The sequence below is a fragment of the Henckelia pumila genome, unplaced genomic scaffold, assembly GCF_033568475.1.
Source record: "Henckelia pumila isolate YLH828 unplaced genomic scaffold, ASM3356847v2 CTG_429, whole genome shotgun sequence".
In the NCBI taxonomy this organism is placed as follows: domain Eukaryota; kingdom Viridiplantae; phylum Streptophyta; class Magnoliopsida; order Lamiales; family Gesneriaceae; genus Henckelia; species Henckelia pumila.
In genome coordinates, this window is record NW_027331826.1 from 2,621,001 (window position 1) to 2,644,086 (window position 23,086).

The window sequence follows — 23,086 nt, forward strand, 5'->3', positions numbered from 1 at the left end:
ATGATTTAAAATTGATATCAAGATAAATAAAGGAAATTTAAATTTGTTTAAATGTTCCTACCTTCCATCAACGATCAATGTATGAGATGCTACCCGCGGATACGGTCCGGCTCATATTATTAGGGGGGCCCGTTCGTCGGAAAGCTGTACATTGGATCGACACATGTTGTAAGTTGGGTGGAACTCCCATGGGATCGGCTCATATTATTGGGGGATCCACATGGCGACCGTCCATCACAACTTAATATTGATGGGTCATCTTGACATGTCACAATAAACGGCGTCATATTATTGGGCCCTTATTGGACATGAGGTAAAAACGTGGAGGTTGCTTTGGAAGCAATTGGGCTCTACCTTTTGAAAATTATGGTTGGCTGATATTATTCGGGACCATAGTTTGTCAATTGGACTCCATGTTCTCACTAAGGAAAACAGTTTCCCGTTTTCACTAGAGGGTAGTGAAATCATTAAAATAGTGGGAGTGAGATTCATAAAATAAATTTCGCCTATTTTATGTCTTAGTAAATTACTTAAACAATCACTGATATTTGTCTGTTTCTTTTCAGTATTTCATAAAGATGAATTCGCGTAATCCACTTTTCTCGATCCTCGAACAAAATAAATTGACTGGCGCAAACTATACGGAATGGTTCCGTAAGTTGAAGATTGTCTTGACTTCGGAGAAGATGCTCTACGTGTTAGAAAAATCTCCTCCGAAGGAAGCACCAGCTGACATAAGTCCGGAAGAGTTAGCCAAACTTGATACATGGTGGGACCATGATATCAAGGCCAAATGCTATATACAAGCCTCGATGTCTGATGAACTCCAGAGGCGATTTGAGGACACCGTGAATGCTGCTGACATTCACGTACAACTCAAGGAACTTTTTGGGGCTCAATCGAGGGATGAAAGGTTCGCTACTGTAAAGGAGCTAATGACGTGTCGCATGCGTGAAGGGACTTCGGTCCGTGATCATGGGGTACGAGTGATTTGGCTCATACAAAAGTTGGTAACCCTTGATTTGGTGTTGGAGCATGAACTCAACGTGGACTTACTACTTCTATCTCTTCCTTCTTTGTTTGACGGATTTGTGGTGAATTTCAATATGAACAAGATAGAGGCCTCCCTTGAAGAGATGGTCAATATGCTTGTGACATATGAATCCACTTTAAAGAAGGATAAACCGGCTTTCTTGGTGGGCTCCTCTTCTTCTGCTAAGAAGGGGCCAAGTACAAAGGGTAAGAAAAGTTCTGCCCCACCCAAGAAAATCGAACCCGAGAAAAAGTACAAGACAAAGACTTCAAACATGGAAAAGTCCAAGGATGTTTGCCATTACTGCAAGAAGCCCGGTCATTGGAAGCGTAACTGCAAGGAATATCTAGAGCAGTTGCGAACTGCGAAGGGTATGTTCTATATTGAAATAAATGTTTCACTTAATACTACTTCTTGGGTATTGGATACCGGATGTGGATCTCACATTTGCAATGATTTGCAGGTGATGACAAGAAGTCGCAGGCTTAGAATGGGTAAGACCCAGTTGAGGCTCGGAAATGGTTCCAGAGTTGAAGCTAAAGCTGTGGGAGATATTTATTTTATTTTGCAGAACGGTTTTAAGTTACTTTTGAGAGATGTTTTATTTGTTCCGGATTTGATTAAAAACATTATTTCTGTTTCTATGCTTGATAGAGATGGTTATTCTTGCAATTTTGTGAATGGGATTTGCAATATTTACAAGAATGAATGTTTGATTGGAAATGGACAATTTGAAAATGATCTATATAACTTAAAACTAAAAGACGTTCCAATAAATTAAGTTGATAAACCGGCAACAACAAACAAAAGGAAAATCGATAGCCAAAACCCGGCAAACCTTTGGCACGCTAGGCTAGGTCATATTTCCTCAAGGAGGATGAACAAGCTAGTGGGAGAGGGCATGTTTGATATGTCTGATATTAACTCTCTGCCTACTTGTGAATCCTGCCTAAAAGGAAAAATGACTAAATCTCCTTTTAAGGGGAAACCTGAGCGTAGTCAAAATCTGTTGGATTTGATCCATACAGATGTTTGTGGTCCATTTAGAGTTGGTACTCAATATGGCCACACCTACTTCATTACCTTTACTGATGATTATTCTAGGTATGGGTATTTATATTTAATGAAATATAAGTCTGAAGAATTTGAAAAGTTCAAAGAATTCAAGGCTGAAGTAGAAAACAAGCTAGGTAAAAGTATTAAAGCACTTCGATCGGATCGAGGTGGAGAATACTTAAGTACCGAGTTTTTGGACTATCTAAAAGAGAATGGGATTCTCTCTCAGTGGACTCCTCCTATGACACCACAGCTGAATGGTGTATCGGAGCGTCGTAATCGAACTTTGTTGGACATGGTTCGATCCATGATGAGCTTCACTGAGCTTCCACCTTCGTTTTGGGGCTATGCGCTTGAAACGGCGGTATTGTTGTTGAACAACGTCCACACTAAAGCAGTGGACAAAACACCATACGAGTTATGGAATGGAAAAGCTCCTAAGTATTCGTACTTGAGGATTTGGGGATGTCCTGCTTACGTGAAGCGGACAGTGGGAGATAAGTTGGATAGTCGATCCAGCTTATGTTATTTTGTAGGGTATCCGAAGAATTCAATCGGATATTATTTCTATTATCCTGCTGAAACAAAGGTGTTTGTTTCAAGGAATGCCACCTTCTTGGAGAAGGAGTTCTTATTGGATAAGAAAGGCGAGATGATGGAACTCGAAGAAATTCGAGAAGAACCCGAAATACAAAATAACGATCCTACACCTCAAGAACCATTGATAGACACGCCTGTACCTAGAAGATCCGAGAGGACTTCTAGACCTCCTATTCGATATGGTCTTCTTCTTGAAGGGGATCAAGATGAACCCGATGTTGGATGTGATCCAAGAAACTTCAAGGAAGCAATTTCTGATGCGGATTCAAATTTATGGCTTGAAGCTATGCAGTCGGAAATAGATTCGATGCATACAAACCAAGTTTGGTCTTTAGTAGATCCTCCCGATGGAATTGTTCCAATAGGGTGTAAATGGATCTACAAGAGAAAGCTTGGGCCTGATAGTAAGGTATTGACCTACAAGGCGTGATTGGTGGCGAAAGGTTATACTCAAAGACAAGGAGTTGAATATGATGAAACCTTTTCACCAGTTGCAATGTTCAAGTCCATAAGAATCCTTATTGCCATAGCTGCTTGGTATGACTATGAGATATGGCAAATGGATGTGAAGACTGCTTTTCTTAATGGAGACATTAAGGAAGAAATCTATATGAAGCAGCCTGAGGGTTACACATCCATGGAAAGCGAGCATAAGGTATGCAAGCTTCAGAGATCAATTTATGGTCTAAATCAAGCATCAAGAAGTTGGAACCAGAAATTTGATGAAACAATAAAGGATTTTGGTTTCATCAAGAACCCGGAGGAACCATGCGTGTACAAGAAAGTAGTTAAGGATGCTGTGACATTCTTAGTACTTTATGTTGATGACATCCTATTCATTGGGAATGACGTAGGGATGTTGCAGTCAACAAAAATATGGTTATCAGGTAGATTCTCGATGAAGGATTTGGGTGAGGCATCCTATATTCTAGGGATACAGATCTATAGAGATAGATTTAAGAGAATGATAGGACTCACTCAATCAACCTACATCGACACCATATTGAAACGGTTTTCAATGGATGGGTCCAAGAGAGGACATCTACCCATGTGTCATGGAGTTTCTCTATCCAAGTCTATGTGTCCCAAGACGGATGAAGAGATAGAGAAAATGACACATGTACCATATGCGTCAGCCATAGGTAATATCATGTATGGGATGATATCTACCAGACCGGATGTAGCATTTGCTCTGAGTGTCACGAGCAGATATCAAGCTAATCCCGGTCAAATGCATTGGAAAGCCGTGAAGGACATTCTTAAGTACTTATGAAGGACTAAGAATATGTTCATGGTATATGGAGGAAGAGAACTAAAATTGGAAGGCTATACCGACTCTAGCTTCCAAAGTGACGTGGATGACTCGAAGTCAACCTCTGGATTTGTGTTCATGCTCAATGGCGGTGCTGTCTCTTGGAAGAGTTCCAAGCAGGACACCACAGCGGATTCCACCACTGAAGCAGAATACATTGCAGCATCAGCTGCTGCTAAAGAGGCCGTTTGGATGAGGAATTTCGTCCAAGAGTTGGGCGTCATTCCTGAAGTTGTTGGTCCAGTCCCGGTGTACTGTGACAACACGGGTGCCGTTGCTCAGGCAAAGGAACCAAGGTCTCATCAAAGATCCAAACACGTACTGAGGAAATACCACATCATCCGGGAGATTGTGGAAAGAGGAGACATCACTGTCGAAAGAGTGGCCTCTGCAGACAATATCGCTGATCCACTTACTAAGCCCTTGCCAGGACCATTATTTGACAAACATCGCGAAGCAATGGGTCTACGTAGTATGACTAGTTGGCTTTAGGGCAAGTGGGAGATTGAAAGAGTGGGTGCCCGGTGAGCCAACTTGTGGCTAAGGGCTTTGATGACTCTTTGTATAAACAATCTTTTGTTTAATATAATTTACACTTTTATTAATGGAAATGACTTTATCTTTCTTCATATTGTTATATTGTGATATACTATTGTTGTTTTGATAAAGACCTTGAATATACTATAGTGTATGTAAGATGTGGTAGAACATGGAGATGTCTATCATGAAACACATCTTATAGTCACTGTATATTCTAAACTGTTCCTAGTCGATTGAGCCGTCCGATAATAAGGATAAGGATCGCTCGAGTTTGAGACTAGCATTTGCGATGCAGAGTACCACGTTTCATTGGTAAGGAACATAGAGATGTTCGAAGCATGCAAATGGATATTCATACGATGAATGATTGAACTACCCTATCCGGACTTTCCAAGTGGTTATCACTTATCGAGTGGATAAAGTCCGCGATTTTGGTTGTACACCATTAGTCCTTACTACTTGAAACATCATTGAGACTCTATATGCTAGTACTGTGCTTTGACTCGTTTACCGACTCTATTGGGGTCATCAGGTGTCGGGATTGGGTACAGTTACAACACATATAGGAGTCGATGCTTTGTTGTCAAGGATTCACCACATACTTGCGAGTGTGGATATCCTATGCGATCTGAGGAGATATTTGTGTGACGAATACATGATGTGTTTTAAGAAATGGTTTCTTAGTAACACATGCGATGTCACTATTTGATCTTCAAGATGTATTGCATAGTTATCGAATCTCGAACGACTCTCGATATACCAATGGTTGTTGATTCGATCGGGATATATGGTGAAGGGACCGTACTGTACGCTAACCAAAATCAATTGGTTCTTGCAGGCACTATCAGTGATACCTAGGGAATCATGGGGCGATGTTGCTAGGCGCTCTTACCATGATTCGAAGGGCAAGTCGGAAATTGTTGTTTCGAGTCACAAGGAGTTGTGAGCCCACGGCTAGCTGTATCCCTGAACCATTGAGGGTCACACAGAGTAATGGATTTTTAATCCCCGTTGAGATAGTTAAATTTAAAGAGTTAAATTTAATGAACAAAGAAGTTGGACTTCTTAATTATGAGTAGAGGAGTAAGATTTCCTAAAATGACATAGGGATGGGCATTTTTGGAAATGACTGAATTCGGATTCAGAAAAATTTATCTTGACTTTAAAAGGTGCAGAAATGGTTTCTTTGCGCATTGGTGAAATCGGTTTATCAATCGGAGTCATGATGAATTTTATATTAATTTCTGAACATGCGGGCTTTGCTTGTCGGGCTTGAACTTATGACTAATGGGCCCTAATCTGTTAGTGGCCTACATTATAAATAAGTTATTGCAGTACAAAAATTATACACAACAGGTCACTATTTTCGAAAACCCTAGTATTTTTCTCTCAATAGTGGCCGCCCCCTTTCTCCCCTCTGCTCGGAAAATCCAGTCTGTGAATTTTGATTTACATTCTGGTTTAACGGATCAAATTCGTTAATCTCTTCGTAGAAACTTCTGATAGATTTTCTAGTGCAATCTATCAGAGGGATTAAATATCCATTCGTGGACCTGATTGAAGAACAGTTCGTCCATCAGTTCCAGGGATATACAACAAGAGCAGAGCAATCTGTTGGTGTCCATAATCTCGCTTCGAGATTAGAGGTAAAAATTTATAATCGTTATTTAATTTTTACACACACACAATTTAATCGTAAAAGTTTTGATACCCATGATGGAATCGTTCCATATAAAATTTTTAAACTTCCGCTGCATCGGGTATCAATTCTGATTGATCTGATCGCCGCGTTCTCCAACAACAATAAAGGATTTTGGTTTCATCAAGAACCCGGAGGAACCATGCGTGTACAAGAAAGTAGTTAAGGATGCTGTGACATTCTTAGTACTTTATGTTGATGACATCCTACTCATTGGGAACGATGTAGGGATGTTGCAGTCAACAAAGATATGGTTATCAGGTAGATTCTCGATGAAGGATTTGGGTGAGGCATCCTATATTCTAGTGATACAGATCTATAGAGATAGATCTAAGAGAATGATAGGACTCACTCAATCAACCTACATCGACACCATATTGAAACGGTTTTCAATGGATGGGTCCAAGAGAGGACATCTACCCATGTGTCATGGAGTTTCTCTATCCAAGTCTATGTGTCCCAAGACTGAAGAAGAGATAGAGAAAATGACACATGTACCATATGCGTCAGCCATAGGTAGTATCATATATGGGATGATATCTACCAGACCGGATGTAGCATTTGCTCTGAGTGTCACGAGCAGATATCAAGCTAATCCCGGTCAAATGCATTGGAAAGCCGTGAAGGACATTCTTAAGTACTTACGAAGGACTAAGAATATGTTCATGGTATATGGAGGAAGAGAACTAAAATTTGAAGGCTATACCGACTCTAGCTTCCAAAGTGACATGGATGACTCGAAGTCAACCTCTGGATTTGTGTTCATGCTCAATGGCGGTGCTGTCTCTTGGAAGAGTTCCAAGCAGGACACCACAGCGGATTCCACCACTGAGGCAGAATACATTGCAGCACCAGCTGCTGCTAAAGAGGTCGTTTGGATGAGGAATTTCGTCCAAGAGTTGGGCGTCATTCCTGAAGTTGTTGGTCCAGTCCCGGTATACTGTGACAACACGGGTGCCGTTGCTCAGGCAAAGGAACCAAGGTCTCATCAAAGATCCAAACACGTACTGAGGAAATACCACATCATCCGGGAGATTGTGGAAAGAGGAGACATCACTGTCGAAAGAGTGGCCTCTGCAGACAATATCGCTGATCCACTTACTAAGCCCTTGCCAGGACCATTATTTGACAAACATCGCGAAGCAATGGGTCTACGTAGTATGACTAGTTGGCTTTAGGGCAAGTGGGAGATTGAAAGAGTGGGTGCCCGGTGAGCCAACTTGTGGCTAAAGGCTTTGATGACTCTTTGTATAAACAATCTTTTGTTTAATATAATTTACACTTTTATTAATGGCAATGACTTTATCTTTCTTCATATTGTTATATTGTGATATACTATTGTTGTCTTGATAAAGACCTTGAATATAATATAGTGTATGTAAGATGTGGTAGAACATGGAGATGTCTATCATGAAACACATCTTATAGTCACTGTATATTCTAAACTGTTCCTAGTCGATTGAGCCGTCCGATAATAAGGATAAGGATCGCTCGAGTTTGAGACTAGCATTTGCGATGCAGAGTACCACGTTTCATTGGTAAGGAACATAGAGATGTTCGAAGCATGCAAATGGATATTCATACGATGAATGATTGAACTACCCTATCCGGACTTTCCAAGTGGTTATCACTTATCGAGTGGATAAAGTCCGCGGTTTTGGTTGTACACCATTAGTCCTTACTACTTGAAACATCATTGAGACTCTATATGCTAGTACTGTGTTTTGACTCGTTTACCGACTCTATTAGGGTCATCAGGTGTCGGGATTGGGTACAGTTACAACACATATAGGAGTCGATGCTTTGTTGTCAAGGATTCACCACATACTTGCGAGTGTGGATATCCTATGCGATCTGAGGAGATATTAGTGTGACGAATCTCTGGCCAGAGTACATGATGTGTTTTAAGAAATGGTTTCTTACTAACACATGCGATTTCACTATTTGATCTTCAAGATGTATTGCATAGTTATCGAATCTCGAACGACTCTCGATTTACCAATGGTTGTTGATTCGATCGGGATATATGGATGAAGGGACCGTACTGTATGCTAACCAAAATCTATTGGTTCTTGCAGGCACTATCAGTGATACCTAGGGAATCATGGGGCGATGTTGCTAGACGCTCTTACCATGATTTGATGGGCAAGTCGGAAATTGTTGTTCCGAGTCATAAGGAGTTGTGAGCCCACGGCTAGCTGTATCCCTGAACCATTGAGGGTCACACAGAGTAATGGATTTTTAATCCCCGTTGAGATAGTTAAATTTAAAGAGTTAAATTTAATGAACAAAAAAGTTGGACTTCTTATTTAAGAGTAGAGGAGTAAGATTTCCTAAAATGACATAAGGATGGGCATTTTTGGAAATCACTGAATTCAGATTCAGAAAAATTTATCTTGACTTTAAAAGGTGCAGAAATGGTTTCTGTGCACATTGGTGAAATCGGTTTATCAATCGGAGTCATGATGAATTTTATATTAATTTCTGAACATGCGGTCTTTGCTTGTCGGGCTTGAACTTATGACTAATGGGCCCTAAGCTGTTAGCGGCCTACATTATAAATAAGTTATTGCAGTACAGAAATTAGACACAACAGGTCACAATTTTCGAAAACCTAGTTATTTTCTCTCTAAAGTGGCCGCCCCCCTTCCCTCTTTACTCGGGAAAATCCAGCCTGTGAATTTTGAATTACAGTCTGGTTTAACGGATCAAATTCGTTAATTCTCTTCGTAGAAACTTTTGATAGATTTTCTAGTGAAATCTATCAGAGGGATTAATTATCCGTTCGTGGACCTGATTGAAGAACAGTTCGTCCATCAGTTCCAGGGATATACAACAAGAGCAGAGCAATCTGTTGGTGTCCATAATCTCGATTTGAGATTGGAGGTAAAAATTTATAATTGTTATTTAATTTTTACACACACAATTTAATCGTAAAAGTTTTGATACCCATTATGGAATCGTTCCATATAAAATTTTTAAACTTCCGCTGCACCGGGTATCAATTCTGATTGATCTGATCGCCGTGTTTTCCAACAAAGAATCCTTAAAAACTAATTTCAATCTTCAAGAAGAAATCAAAACATAAGTTTTAGGGGTAGGATCCCCTAAATCCTAACAAATAAAAGAAAAGGAAAAAAGAAAACTAGTTTGTGGTTCTTGAGTTCTTCACGTTCTTCTCCCTCTTTTCGTTCTTCTCTATGGATGGCCGCCTTTCTCCTACGTTTCTGATGTGTGGAACCCTTAAAACGTCAGATTTTTATCTATTTATAGTGCCCAAGAGTTCTTTCCATGTAAAATACCCAGAAATATCTTTTTTTCAACTTACGCACGGGCGCCCGAGCGGTAGAAAAGTGCAGCTCTTGCGCTGGGGCTTTTGTTCTGAACTTTTTTCTCAAACAGGCATGCGCCTGCGCGGTAATAAATAGCAGCCCGCGCGCCCACTGTTTTTTCCAGCGCGCAACAATTTTGTAAAATTCATAACTTGAGTTCTAGCCGTCGGATTGAGCTGAAATTTTGACAGTAACTTTAAAACATCTTAAACTACAATCTGGACGTTGGAGATTTGATTTGGAGTTTCCTAAAATTAAATTTGAATTTTTTACCAGGGCTGCTCCGTAATTCATTCTTCAAAAACCCATTTCCTACAAAATTAACCCGGAGAGTGAAATGCTCATGCATGAGATTAATTACAAATAAAACATATAAAAATACACAAGAAACCATATGAATGCATGCCAAATAGACATAAAATAATGCACACAAAATGCACTTATCAGTTGCTTTCTCAGGTATAAGTCCTAATGTCTTACGAAAATCTTAGATGTAAATGAATTGGTGACACCACAATCAAATGAAACATATGTAGACACGTAGTTGATTAGAATGGTGCCTGCCACGAATTTGTTCGCACCTCCTGCTTCTTCTTGAGTAATGGCATAGACACGAGCATTGGGTTTATTTTCCTTTGGTTGGCCTTGAGCAGTTGTATTAGTATGTGGTCTTGTCTTTGCCTTTATGGAGTCGGGACATTGAGAAATTCGGTGTCCTAGTTTTTCACAATTGAAGCATGTGCCATTATTTTGCCGACATTTCCCTTCATGTCGAAGGTGACAGGTGGGGCATATCTTGATCTGTGGACGGTTTGGAGCAGCATAAGTTTCCTTGAAGGATTCATCATAATTGTTCGGACTCTTGGACACATGTTCGTGTGAAGAAGATTGGCCAGGAAATGGTCGTTTGTTGTGGAAGTCATTCTCACGACGCCTGATATCCGATTCAGCTCGGATGGCCTCTCCCATCAAGTCTGCAAAGTTGTCAGGCTGATAAACTGCTAATGTTGACTGGATTCAGCTGTTCAATCCCTTCTTGAAACGGTGCAACTTCAGATCATCATCTCCCATAATTGTGGGGGCGTAAGAACCAAGCTCATTGAACTTGGAAGTGTATTACACTACTGTCATGTCCGGTGTTTGCGTGAGATTCTAAAAATTGCTCAGCTTTTGTATTTTAACTTCAGCTGGAAATTACTGATTCAAAAATGCGGTACGGAACTGCTACCATGTGATTGTTCCAGCAGCTAACATATCAGGTGAAATGGCTTCCCACCATTTCCTCGCTTTGTCCTCCACAAAAGGAATTGTCACATCCACTTTAAATGCTTCAGGGACCTCGAGTAAATGCATTTGGTCCTCCATATTCTTCATCCAATTTCGTCACAATTCTGGAACGTCATCTCCCTTGAACATTTCAGTTCGATTCTTACGGAGAGACTCATAATGAAATTTGATTCCATTCAGGGCAGGTGGTGGAGGTGGTGGATTGCCATTGCCGTTTTCGTTGGTTTTTCCCATCCCTTGGATAGTTGTTGCCACTATTGCTTCAATAGCCGCAAGTTCTTCTCTACTAATATTGATTTTGGGTGGCGGATTCTCGCCTCCGCATTGGCTCGTGCTACCGCGCGTGTTTCTTGGGGGTACTCCAGCCATTTCCTACAGTGATGGAAGTTCTAAGAGTTTGTCGAAACATGATATTTAGAGAAAAGAAAATAGCGGAGTAAATGAATCAATCACTAATCATAAGAAAAATTATTAATGACTAGTTGTCTCATGCGAAAGATGGCATGAGCACGAGTACAAGAAAAAATTGGTGCCATTTCCAAAAAATTACAAATGGAAAGGCTTAGGATAAAGAATAAATAATTATGAAAATTATTATTTTGTGGACAGTTTCTAATGATAGGAGATTTTCCGAAAAATTTTCCAAACACAGAAAATTTTGAGATTTATACTTGAAAAGAAAATATTCAATGAGAGGGTCGTTTCGGGTCAGGATACGTTGATCTTGGTTGAAATTTGACGTCAAATTTTTCAGTATGGAACCCATCCGAATTATGAACCTGGCGGGCTCTGATACCACTAAAATGTCACGGCCCGAGATCGAGTCGTGCCATCGGCGTTGTTTCAAATTCACACAAATTATAAAACAACAAGCCTCATAGTTCAATATATGCAAACCAGTCTTTTCTCATAAATAAAAGCTCCAAAATATTGTTTTTACAACTCGATAAACCAAAAATCCAATAAATAAATGCGGAAGCGACTATAAACTTAAATAACAAATATTAATGTATCAATCCCAAAAATAAAATAACAAAATAAATTCTTAAAATTCTTCTATCACCATTCCCAAAACATATCTTGTTCACGTTCTTCTACATCATCATCTTCATCATCTGGAAGGGAAAATTAAGGGGGGTGAGTGTTTTGGGAAACAATCAGCAAGTGGGGGTCGTTCGAGACATATACCAAATATATACATAACATAGAATCATAATCGTGAACATACACATCAACATAAACATAACTCAACACTTGGGCCATCAGACTGAAACATCATCATGAAACATAAACTTTTGACACATGAACATAAGCACTGAAATTCATCTCCTTTCCATGATTTATTGTCTCCTATATGTTATTGGTGCAAGAATCACTAATTGGAACAATCAAATCTTTGACCAAAATCTTTAGAAACAGATCCTCAAAAATCCAGGCTTAAATTCTCGAAATTCCTACTGTTTGACCTTCTCGAGAATTGGGAAAATTGATTGGACTATTCTTCAAGCACTATCTCCTCACAATTCTTACTCCAAATCCACGTGCATGAAGAAATTAAAGGAAAAAGGGGCCAACTTCTTTGACTCAAACCAAAGCCTTGACTTTCAAACTATGTAAGTGGAGGTAGACTAAAAATTGACTCAAGGGAAAAGCCTTATTCTCACGAAGCAAAACTTTTGAGAACAAGGAGAAAAAACAAGCAGATTTTTGAACGTGGATATTGTGAAGGCTGAGTCTATATTTATAGGCACACAAAAGAGTTAATGATAGACTAGGATTATGACTTTCAAAGTTTGAATAGAACTATCTCTCAAGATTTGGCTTCATCTAAATCTTGATCAGTTATCTCAATAATATATCATTATCTAGATATCACGAAACCTAATGAAATCTAAATATTATCTCACAACATAATATCTACTAATTATCGTAAATAAATTAATAAACAATTAAAGATCTTAACCTTAAATTAGGGATGAAATTTTCGGTCTTCTCATGTATGTCGTTCTTTTTCCGATCCGTCTTCGAATATACAATACATGCTAGCTCAAGAACATGTATAATCAATAATTATAAAACTCCATCTTCAAATCCAAAACAAAACGTGATAAAACTTTAGAAAACTTACGCCAAAACGTAGCTCTTGAAGTGGTGATCGCGAATATATATTCAACACTGAATTCTGATGGCCGGATCGCAAGAAATCGGAGCTTCAAGAAGTTGAAAATGGCGTGGGAATGTTTCTGATATTCTTACCCCTTCTCTCACGTGTGAATGCTAGAAATGAGGTGGAACATTAGATAAATATAAGTCAAACTATAGTTTAGTCCCTGAACTCTTTGTTATTTGCAAATCAGTCCTCGAACAATCTTTTTAATTCAATTTCAATCTTAAATAATTTAAGAATATTATAATTTAAATCTAAACTCTAAATATTTCAAAATTAAATATTTTCGAATTAAAATTAAATAATTTTGGGCCTTAAAGTATCAATTATCTTGATCAACCGCCGATGAGTTCGGGAACGACAGTGTAGTGACCCTTACCGAGATCACCTACTAATCAGAAATTAGGCATACAATTAACTTAATCAAACAATAAACCAGGAATAAACTGCGGAAGCAAATAAACGATATACAATCCCAAGAAAAGGAATTTGTAAATACCAAAATAGTTTATACAATCAAAACAAAAGTTGTATCAATACAATAAACACCCTAGGCGAAGCTCCAGCAGGCCAACCACTGCCTAGCCCCTCTTGTATCCACCCGCTTCGTCCAATCGCAAACCTGCCCCATGGAAATAGGGTGTCCAGAAACACAGAGTACGAGACGTGAGCATAAAACGCTCAGCACGAGAGTATGAGTATACATGAATGCAAGTGTACCGCCTACTCACTAGAAGTCAAGAATCAGATAACAGAGACAGATTGGGCCCTGGTATGTAGTACGTTGCACTGTCGTTTCAGGGGTGGCTCACATACCAAAAACCAATGGATACTCCAGACCCAAATCGATGGAAGTGCATCCACTAACAGTATAGGGTAAAACCCTACTACCATACATCTTAAAAAGAGATAGCTCAATATGCATATGTATGCAGCATATAATCATGTCATATAAATCATGCAGTCACATAATACATGCATACTCAGTAGGGATATCTCGAACAGTACTTTCGTACCTCAAATACGAGGCACGCTCTACCAGCTCTAAGTCCACGCCTATAATCCGCGCTACAAATCCAAATGATACTATTATCATTAAAGTGCTCTAAAAGCCTTAACTAAGCTATTGCATACTCCTAAATATTTTTAGGAAGCAAAAGCTATACATTCGTCCGTCGTCAGCCCTTTGCTGTCGATTGCCTCAAAACTAGGCCACAGCTCCGCTACGATGCCTGGACCGCTATGCCACTTTCGGATTCCCAACGGGACGCTTAGAAAGCCCTAGATCTAAGTTGGAAGACCAAGGAATCGAGAGAAGAGAGGTGATTGGTGCATCGGAAAGTGAATCTCGGCACCCCTATTTATAGACGTAGTTCGGGCCGTTCGAACCCCACTTCGGAGCCTCCGAAAACTTCAGACCGTCCGAACTCAACTTCGGAGCATCCGAAGTCCCATCAACACGTCAGACATGACGTCATCTTGCTGGCGTATGCAATGACGTAATATTGGACTTCGATCGGACCGTCTGAACCTGCCGACGGAGCGTCCTAACATGTTCGGAGCCTCCGATCCTAGCTTCGGATCGTCCGATCCTGTTCGGAGCCTCCGATCCTCCATTTCGGAGCGTCCGAACTCGAGTTTAGCAAATGTGATTAGTTCCTTAATCTCTTTAATTGGTTACGGGATACTACATTCTCCTTCACTTAATATATTTCGTTCTCGAAATCAAATCTTAGTACTGAAAATGAAACAACATGCAGAAACATCTTTCATTCAAAAGCAAAATTTACAGAGTTCATAACTGAATACAACTTTGATGAAACTTAAAATTTGTAATTATTTATATGTTAAAAAGTGTGTTTTAAAATTTAAGTTTAATTAAAATTATGAAGTTGTATTATTTTAGTGTTATGTGTTTATATTTAAATGTTTTACTAAAATGTTGTATTTTACGGTTTACGCAGGTTTGGTAAAAATAAAATTACTCAAGCTACAGAGGTCATAATGGAGTAATCTCAAAACCTGTAGAATCACAAAAGAGGCATCTTCAACTTTGTAGAAGACAAGAAATTCCAAAAACTTCATTAAGATGATCAAAATAATCAAACATCAAAATGGAGATAGATTTACTTTTACTATGACCAGCTTGGAGTAAAAATATCATAAGTATTTCATATGTTATCCAAAAGGGGTGAATGAGTTGTCCAAACACATCTACACAAAATATCCTACGTGTTCTATGTTGAAAAGAAAGGCTGAATCGGTGGTCTAAGGCATCAAACATGCCAATTAAAGTTGGGTCATGGTATTGACATTCAAGGAGACAAGCACCCACCAACTTTACTATTTCACATTTAATGAGCCTTGGACTCTTGCTCTCATTTGGCCTATAAATAGATGTGTTGTATAAGCTTTGTAGTGTGTAAGAGTGTAGAGAATTCTTCATTTGTAAAATAAATATTGTGTGTGTGAGAATAAAAGTTTGAGTGTGCAAGTTTCTCAAGTTCAAGTATGAAATTTCTTTTATCTTTATTCTTGAGTTTCATGTTCATGGAAAGCTAAATCTTTTTATGTCAAGGTGAAAAGGTTTCATTGTTGGTCAAGTAAGATTGTCTATATTTTGTATATTCTTTTCTTTTCTATTTTTATTTTTACTAATTGATCTTTATTTGTAGGTATAATTTTGGATGATTTGTTGTTATCTATTTACATCAAATGCTTGGTACCTTGAATGTGGTTACCTTGATTTGTTGTCAAATATGATACAATAAATACTACAATAATTATATACTATAAATATATGTATCTATTTATAATAAAGTCATATATATTATTTAGACGATAGCGCGACACTGTCGGTTGTTCTAAATAATATATTGTGATTTGAACTAACATTTACTTTCTCGCATCTAACTTTTACTTTATCGCAACTAACATTTACTTTTCCGCAACTAACATTTACTTTCTCGCATCTAACTTTTACTTTTCCGCAACTAACATTTACTTTATCGCATCTAACATAAAGTCATATATTTTATTTAGACGATAGCGTGGCTCTGCCGGATGTTCTAAATAAAATATTGTGATTTGATCTAACATTTACTTTTATGTCAATTTATATTTATGCATTTATATATATATTATGGGTACCATGTATTAAATATCGGTTGATATTAATATAGTGGGAACTATATTATATGATATACTTGTTTAAATATTTCATTGTTCTTTTATGTTTATTTTTATTTTAGTTTCTTTTATTTATTTTTATTAAGCAATCTTAAATAAACCAACAATGAACCTTTGAAACCTTGACAATTTTATAATTTGTGTATTTGAAGTTTTATAATAATATTTTTATCTATAATATATTATTGCTAAAATTAAACTTACAACATCCTCTCCGTGGATCGATCTCGTACTCACGAGTATATTACTTGCAGACAACCTACACTTGGGTGAATTACAATTTAAGTTGTAGCAAGTTTTTGGCGCCGTTGCCGGGGAGGTATAAATTAAGTTTAATTTTGTTATTATGTAAATAGTATGTTGTTTTTTATTGTATGATTGTTTGGAGTCGTAAACAAAGTGGTAGACTTGTTCGAGTAACTGAAAATATTTTAAACATGGACGATAATTCTAATAATCAAGATGATAATAATAATAATCATCATCATCAAGAACATGAACAACCAAGAACACTTAGGCACCATATGAATCCAATAAGAACTAGTACACCATCTTGTTTAGTTTTTCCTCCTGATGCATCTAATTTTAATTTTAAGCCACAGGTCATTCAACTTTTACCAAATTTTCATGGCTTAGATTCTGAAAATCCATATTTGCATTTAAGAGAATTTGAGGAGGTTTGCAACACTTATAATGATCAAAATTGTAGCATGGATACTGTTCGATTAAAGCTTTTCCCTTTTTCCTTAAAAGATAAAGCTAAAACATGGTTGCAAAATTTGAGATCAAGTTCAATAAGATCATGGGAAGAAATGCTACAACAATTTCTAAAAAAGTTTTTTCCTTCCCATAGAACAAACTCTTTTAAAAGACAAATTACAACTTTTTCTCAAAAACAAGGGGAAACATTTTATCAATGTTGGGATAGATATAAAGAGTTACTTAATACATGCCCACATCATGGTTTTGAAATATGGAGAATAGTTTCTCACTTTTATGAAGGTTTAATACCTAAAGATAGGCAAATGATAGAATTCATGTGTAATGGAACTTTTGAAGATAAAAACCCAAATGAAGCTATGGAATATTTGGAGTCATTAGCAGAAAATGCTCAAAATTGGGATAATATAGGCTCAATTGAACCACCAAGTAAAACCAATAATTCAACAAATGGAGGTGGTATTTATCATCTTAAAGATGATGTAGATGTTCAAGCTAAACTTGCATCTTTAGCAAGAAAAATCGATTCATTAGAAATGAAAAAGAGTGATCAATTAAAAAGTGTTCAAGAAATTGTTTGTCATATATGTGACACACATGATCATCTTACAAAAAATTGTCCTACTTTGCCTTCATTTAAAGAATGTCTCCATGAACAAGCCAATTATGTTAACAATTTTAAAAAACCAACATTAGATCCTTTTTCACAAACATACAATCCTGGTTGGAGAAATCATCCCAATTTTAGTTGGAGGAACGATAATAATGTACAACCTTCACAACAACCTTTTCAAAATAACCAAAATCATCAAGGTTATGCTCCTTATATCCCACCTCCAAGAAAAAATTTTGAAGATGAAATTCATGCATACATTCAAAAGCAAGAGTCTATCAATATTCAAAACATTCAATCTATGAATGATTTGAAAGAAACTCTTGCAAAATTTGCATCTGCACTTAATATTCATGAAAAAGGAAAATTTCCATCTCAACCACAACCTAATCCTAAAAATCAAAATCAAGAAAAATTTGATCAAGTAAAATCTGTTATTACTCTTAGAAGTGGTAAAATAGTTAATGATCCATATAGTGATGAAAACAAAGATCAATTAAACTCAAAGAGTAAGGATTCAAATCCTGATACTTTTGAGAAAGATGATGCTTTGAGTCCTAAAAATAAGAAAATTGATGATAAAATAAATAAACATGTTCCTTTTCCTCATGCATTAGTAAATAATAAAAAACAAAAAAATGATTCTGATATTTATGAAGTTTTTAAACAAGTAAAAATAAATATTCCATTATTAGATGCTATTAAACAAGTGCCTTCTTATGCAAAGTTTTTAAAAGATTTATGTACTGTGAAAAGACAATTGCATGTAAAGAAGAAAGCATTCTTAACGGAGCAAGTAAGCTCTATTATTCAAAATAATTCTACCTTGAAATATAAAGATCCCGGTTGTCCAACAATTTCATGTATTATTGGAAAAAATAAAATTAAAAAAGCTTTGTTAGATTTGGGAGCAAGTGTGAATTTAATTCCTTATTCAGTTTATGAAAAGCTTAAGTTGGGAGATTTAAAACCTACATCTGTCACTCTTTTACTATCCGATAGGTCAATCAAAATACCTAGAGGTATCGTAGAAGATGTGTTAGTTCAAGTCGATAAATTCATATATCCTGTGGATTTTATTGTCTTGGATACACAACCAATAGAAGTACATAACGAAATTCCAGTAATATTGGGACGTCCATTTCTAGCAACTTCAAATGCTTTAATTAATTGTCGAAATGGAATAATGAAATTGTCTTTTGGAAATATGACTTTAGAACTTAATGTGTTCAATTTATGTAAACAACCAAGTATTAATGAAGATGAAGATGATAATGCTATAGAAACAATTGTGGAAGAAAATATACACCAAGAAAACTTAAATCAACAATCTGAAGTTTGTTTAGTGGAAAGTTTTGATTCAAAAAATGTTTTTAAATCAAAGTTATTTGAAGAAATTAATGAACTTGAAGAAGTAAAAGAAAATGATCATCCAAAACTTGAATTAAAACCCTTGCCAATAGAACTAAAATATGCTTTTCTTGGTGAAAATCAAACATATCCTATTGTAATATCTTCTACCCTCTTACCAAAACAAGAAGAAGATGTAATAACACTACTTAAAAAACACAAAAATGCAATTGGATGGACTTTGCAAGATATAAAAGGTATAAATCCTTTAATCTGCACACATAGAATTCACTTGGAAGAAAATGCTAAAACATATCAACAACCACAAAGAAGATTAAATCCACACATGAAAGAAGTTGTTAAAAATGAAGTTTTAAAACTATTAGATGCCGGAATTATTTATCCAATCTCGGATAGTAAATGGGTAAGTCCAACACAAGTAGTACCAAAAAAATCAGGCATCACTGTTATAAAAATGAAAAGGGAGAATTATTACAAGCTAGGATTCCATCTAGTTGGCGTATGTGCATTGATTATAGAAAATTAAATGATGCAACTAGAAAAGATCACTTTCCGTTACCATTTTTAGATCAAATTTTAGAGAAAGTGGCAGGTAATCCTTATTATTGTTTTCTTGATGGGTATTCGGGGTATTATCAAATACCAATATCATTAGAAGATCAAGAAAAAACTACTTTCACTTGTCCGTTCGGAACTTTTGCTTTTAAAAGAATGCCATTTGGTTTATGTAATGCCCCGGCTACTTTTCAAAGATGCATGCTAAGTATTTTTAGTGACATGATTGAAGAATTTGTGGAAGTTTTTATGGATGATATAACTGTTTTTGGAAACTCATTTGAAAACTGTCTTAAAAATTTGGAAGAAGTTTTAAAAAGATGTGAAGAAAAAAATCTTGTTTTAAATTGGGAAAAATGTCACTACATGGTTAAATCCGGAATTGTGTTAGGGCATGTCATATCTGAAAAAGGAATTGAAGTTGATAAAGCTAAGGTTGATGTTATTGCTAATCTACCATCACCAAACACGATCAAAGAAATTCGATCATTTTTGGGTCATGCGGGATTTTATAGAAGATTTATAAAAAATTTTAGCATAATATCGAAACCAATTTCAAATCTTTTAACAAAAGATGCACAATTTGAATGGACTCAAGAATGTGAAACTGATTTTAAAAAGATAATTAATCTTTTAACTACATCACCTATTTTACAACCTCCTGATTGGTCTTTACCATTTGAATTAATGTGTGATGCAAGTGATTATGCTGTAGGAGCCGTGTTAGGACAAAGAAAAGAAGGTAAACCTTATGTGATCTATTATGCAAGTAGAACCTTAAATAGTGCTCAAATCAATTATTCAACAACTGAAAAAGAATTACTTTCAGTAGTGTTTGCATTAGATAAATTTCGATCCTATTTAATTGGTTCTACTACTATTGTTTACACTGATCATTCTGCCATAAAATATTTATCAAATAAACAAGATGCTAAGCCGAGATTAATAAGATGGATTTTGTTGTTACAAGAATTTGATCTTGTAATAAAAGATAAAAAAGGAAAAGAAAATGTAGTAGCCGATCATTTATCAAGAATAATTTCTGAATCATCTCAAAATGAAATACCAATAAATGAAAATTTTCCGGATGATCAACTATTTTATGCTACTACTATGCCTTGGTTTGCTAATATTGTAAATTTTCTTGTGACAAATAAAATGCCTTCTCATTGGAGTTCACAAGATAAAAATAAATTCTTGAAAGAGGTCAAAAAATTTTATTGGGATGATCCTTATTTGTTTAAGTATTGTCCTGATCAAATTTTTCGACGATGCATACCCGACAATGAGGTAAGTAGTGTCATTAAATTTTGTCATTCTGAGGCATGTGGAGGTCATTTTTCGTCAAAGAAAACAGCTGCAAAAATCTTTCAATGTGGATTTTATTGGACTTCTTTATTCAAAGATACACATTCATTTTGCAAATCTTGTGAAAATTGTCAGAAAATGGGTTCAATTTCAAAACGAAACATGATGCCTTTAAATCCAATCATGATTATTGAAATATTTGACAGTTGGGGAATAGATTTTATGGGTCCATTTCCATTATCTTTTGGATTCACTTATATTTTAGTAGCTGTCGATTATGTTTCAAAATGGATTGAAGCAATTGCATGTAGAACTAATGATCATAAAGTTGTGATAAAATTTTTGAAAGAAAATATTTTTAGTCGATTTGGAATACCTAGAGCTATAATAAGTGATGGGGGAAGTCATTTTATAAATAAATCATTTTCTTCGTTGTTAAGAAAATATGGTATTACACATAAAGTTTCTACTCCATATCACCCTCAAACGAATGGTCAGGTTGAACTTGCAAATAAAGAAATAAAACAAATTTTGGAAAAAACAGTCAATCCAAATCGAAAAGATTGGTCTTTAAGATTAAGTGATGCATTATGGGCATATAGAACTGCATTTAAAACATCATTGGGGATGTCACCATATAGATTAGTTTTTGGAAAGCATTGTCATTTACCTGTTGAAATTGAACATAAAGCTTATTGGGCAATTAAAGCGTTTAATACTAATTTAGATGATGCATCTAAATCAAGAAAATTGCAATTAAATGAACTAGAAGAATTAAGAAATGATGCATATGAAAATGCAAAGATTTATAAAGATAAAACAAAAGCATTTCATGATAAAAATATTATGAGAAAATCTTTTGAAATCGGACAAAAAGTTTTACTTTATAATTCTCGCTTGCATTTGTTTCCAGGAAAACTTAGATCGCGATGGTCTGGACCATTTATTGTTAAATTTGTCTATCCTCATGGTGCTGTTGATGTTGAAAATCCTAAAAATAATAATGTATTTAAAGTTAATGGGCAAAGACTTAAACCGTTTATAGAAAATGAAGTTCTTAATGAAGAGTTTATGCCTTTATATGATCCAACTTAATTGTTACTTATATTTTTATTTTATTTTTGCAGAATTGAGTTCACTTCCCGGTTAAGTGGCGGATAACGGTACTCCGTGACTACTTTCAGTCGGTTTTATTTCAATTTCCCAAAATAATTGAATATATATATATATAAATATATATTATGGATGAAGCTATCAAAAAACTTGGTAAATATTTTCCATCTATTTCTAAAAAAGTTCTGAGAATGATTTATGAAGGCAGATGTGAAAGATTGAGAATGCTTATGCAAAAAGGAATCCCGGAGGATATTCGTCTTATAATTGAAGCCAAGGTTCGATTAGGTGGTGAAGTTCCAAAATTCTTACTTGTTCGAAATATGTCTGGACTAGGAAAAAGTACCTATGCGAAGAAAAGAAGGGCTAAAAGGTTAGATGTTTGTCATAATTGTGCCAGATGGACTTGTAATAGACAATGCAGATCTTTGGGATATGTTTCCACAAATAGAGAAGATAAAATTGATTTCATTAAGAATGGGCTGAGTAAAGAGTCATTGGATGATATCTCATTGACTCTTGAGACGCATTCTAGTGGAGATGTACAAGGTCAACTTCTCCATTTATGGAAACTATTCCAAGCGCAGCGTCATGGTGATGGTCTTTGGAATCTGACTAAAAAAGACCCTATTTGCCAATTTATAAGAAAATTGGATGGTAAGCCAACCCTCGACTCATAAATATTGAAGGAACACTGTGAGCCACAATCACATCACTGTTTATACGCATGCATGTTATTATTATATATTATTTTTTTACTATTTTCATCATTTGTTCACATCTGTATTCCTATTTCTGTCTTATTCCTTGTTTTCCTTATAAAATCACTCAACTCTCTCTATATTTTTTTTTTTAAAAAAAAAGAAAAAAACATGACAGGATCTTCTTCACAAAAATTGAAAAATATTTGTGTCTTTTGTGATTCTAATACTGGAAAGAATGAAATATTTGTTGATGCAGCAATTAATCTTGGAAAAAAGTTAGCAGAGAGAAAAATTCACTTGGTTTACGGAGGAGGCAATATTGGGTTAATGGGATCTATTTCAACAGCAGCTCATCTTGGAGGTAGTCAGGTTTTGGGTATTATTCCTACAGCTTTAGCTGAAGAAAATATTACAGGTGTTACGGTTGGGGAAGAGTTGAAAGTTTCATCAATGTACGAGAGAATAACTAAAATGATAGAAAATTCTG

General features: G+C 36.1%; 1 non-coding gene across 1 annotated transcript; it reads right to left on the reverse strand.

Annotated features, from left to right (window-relative positions):
- Positions 1 to 17,071: 17,071 nt before the first annotated feature.
- On the reverse strand, positions 17,072 to 17,182 carry LOC140871204 (small nucleolar RNA R71). Its single transcript, XR_012147645.1, has one exon. It is a non-coding gene; the product is annotated as a small nucleolar RNA R71 (small nucleolar RNA).
- Positions 17,183 to 23,086: the final 5,904 nt, after the last annotated feature.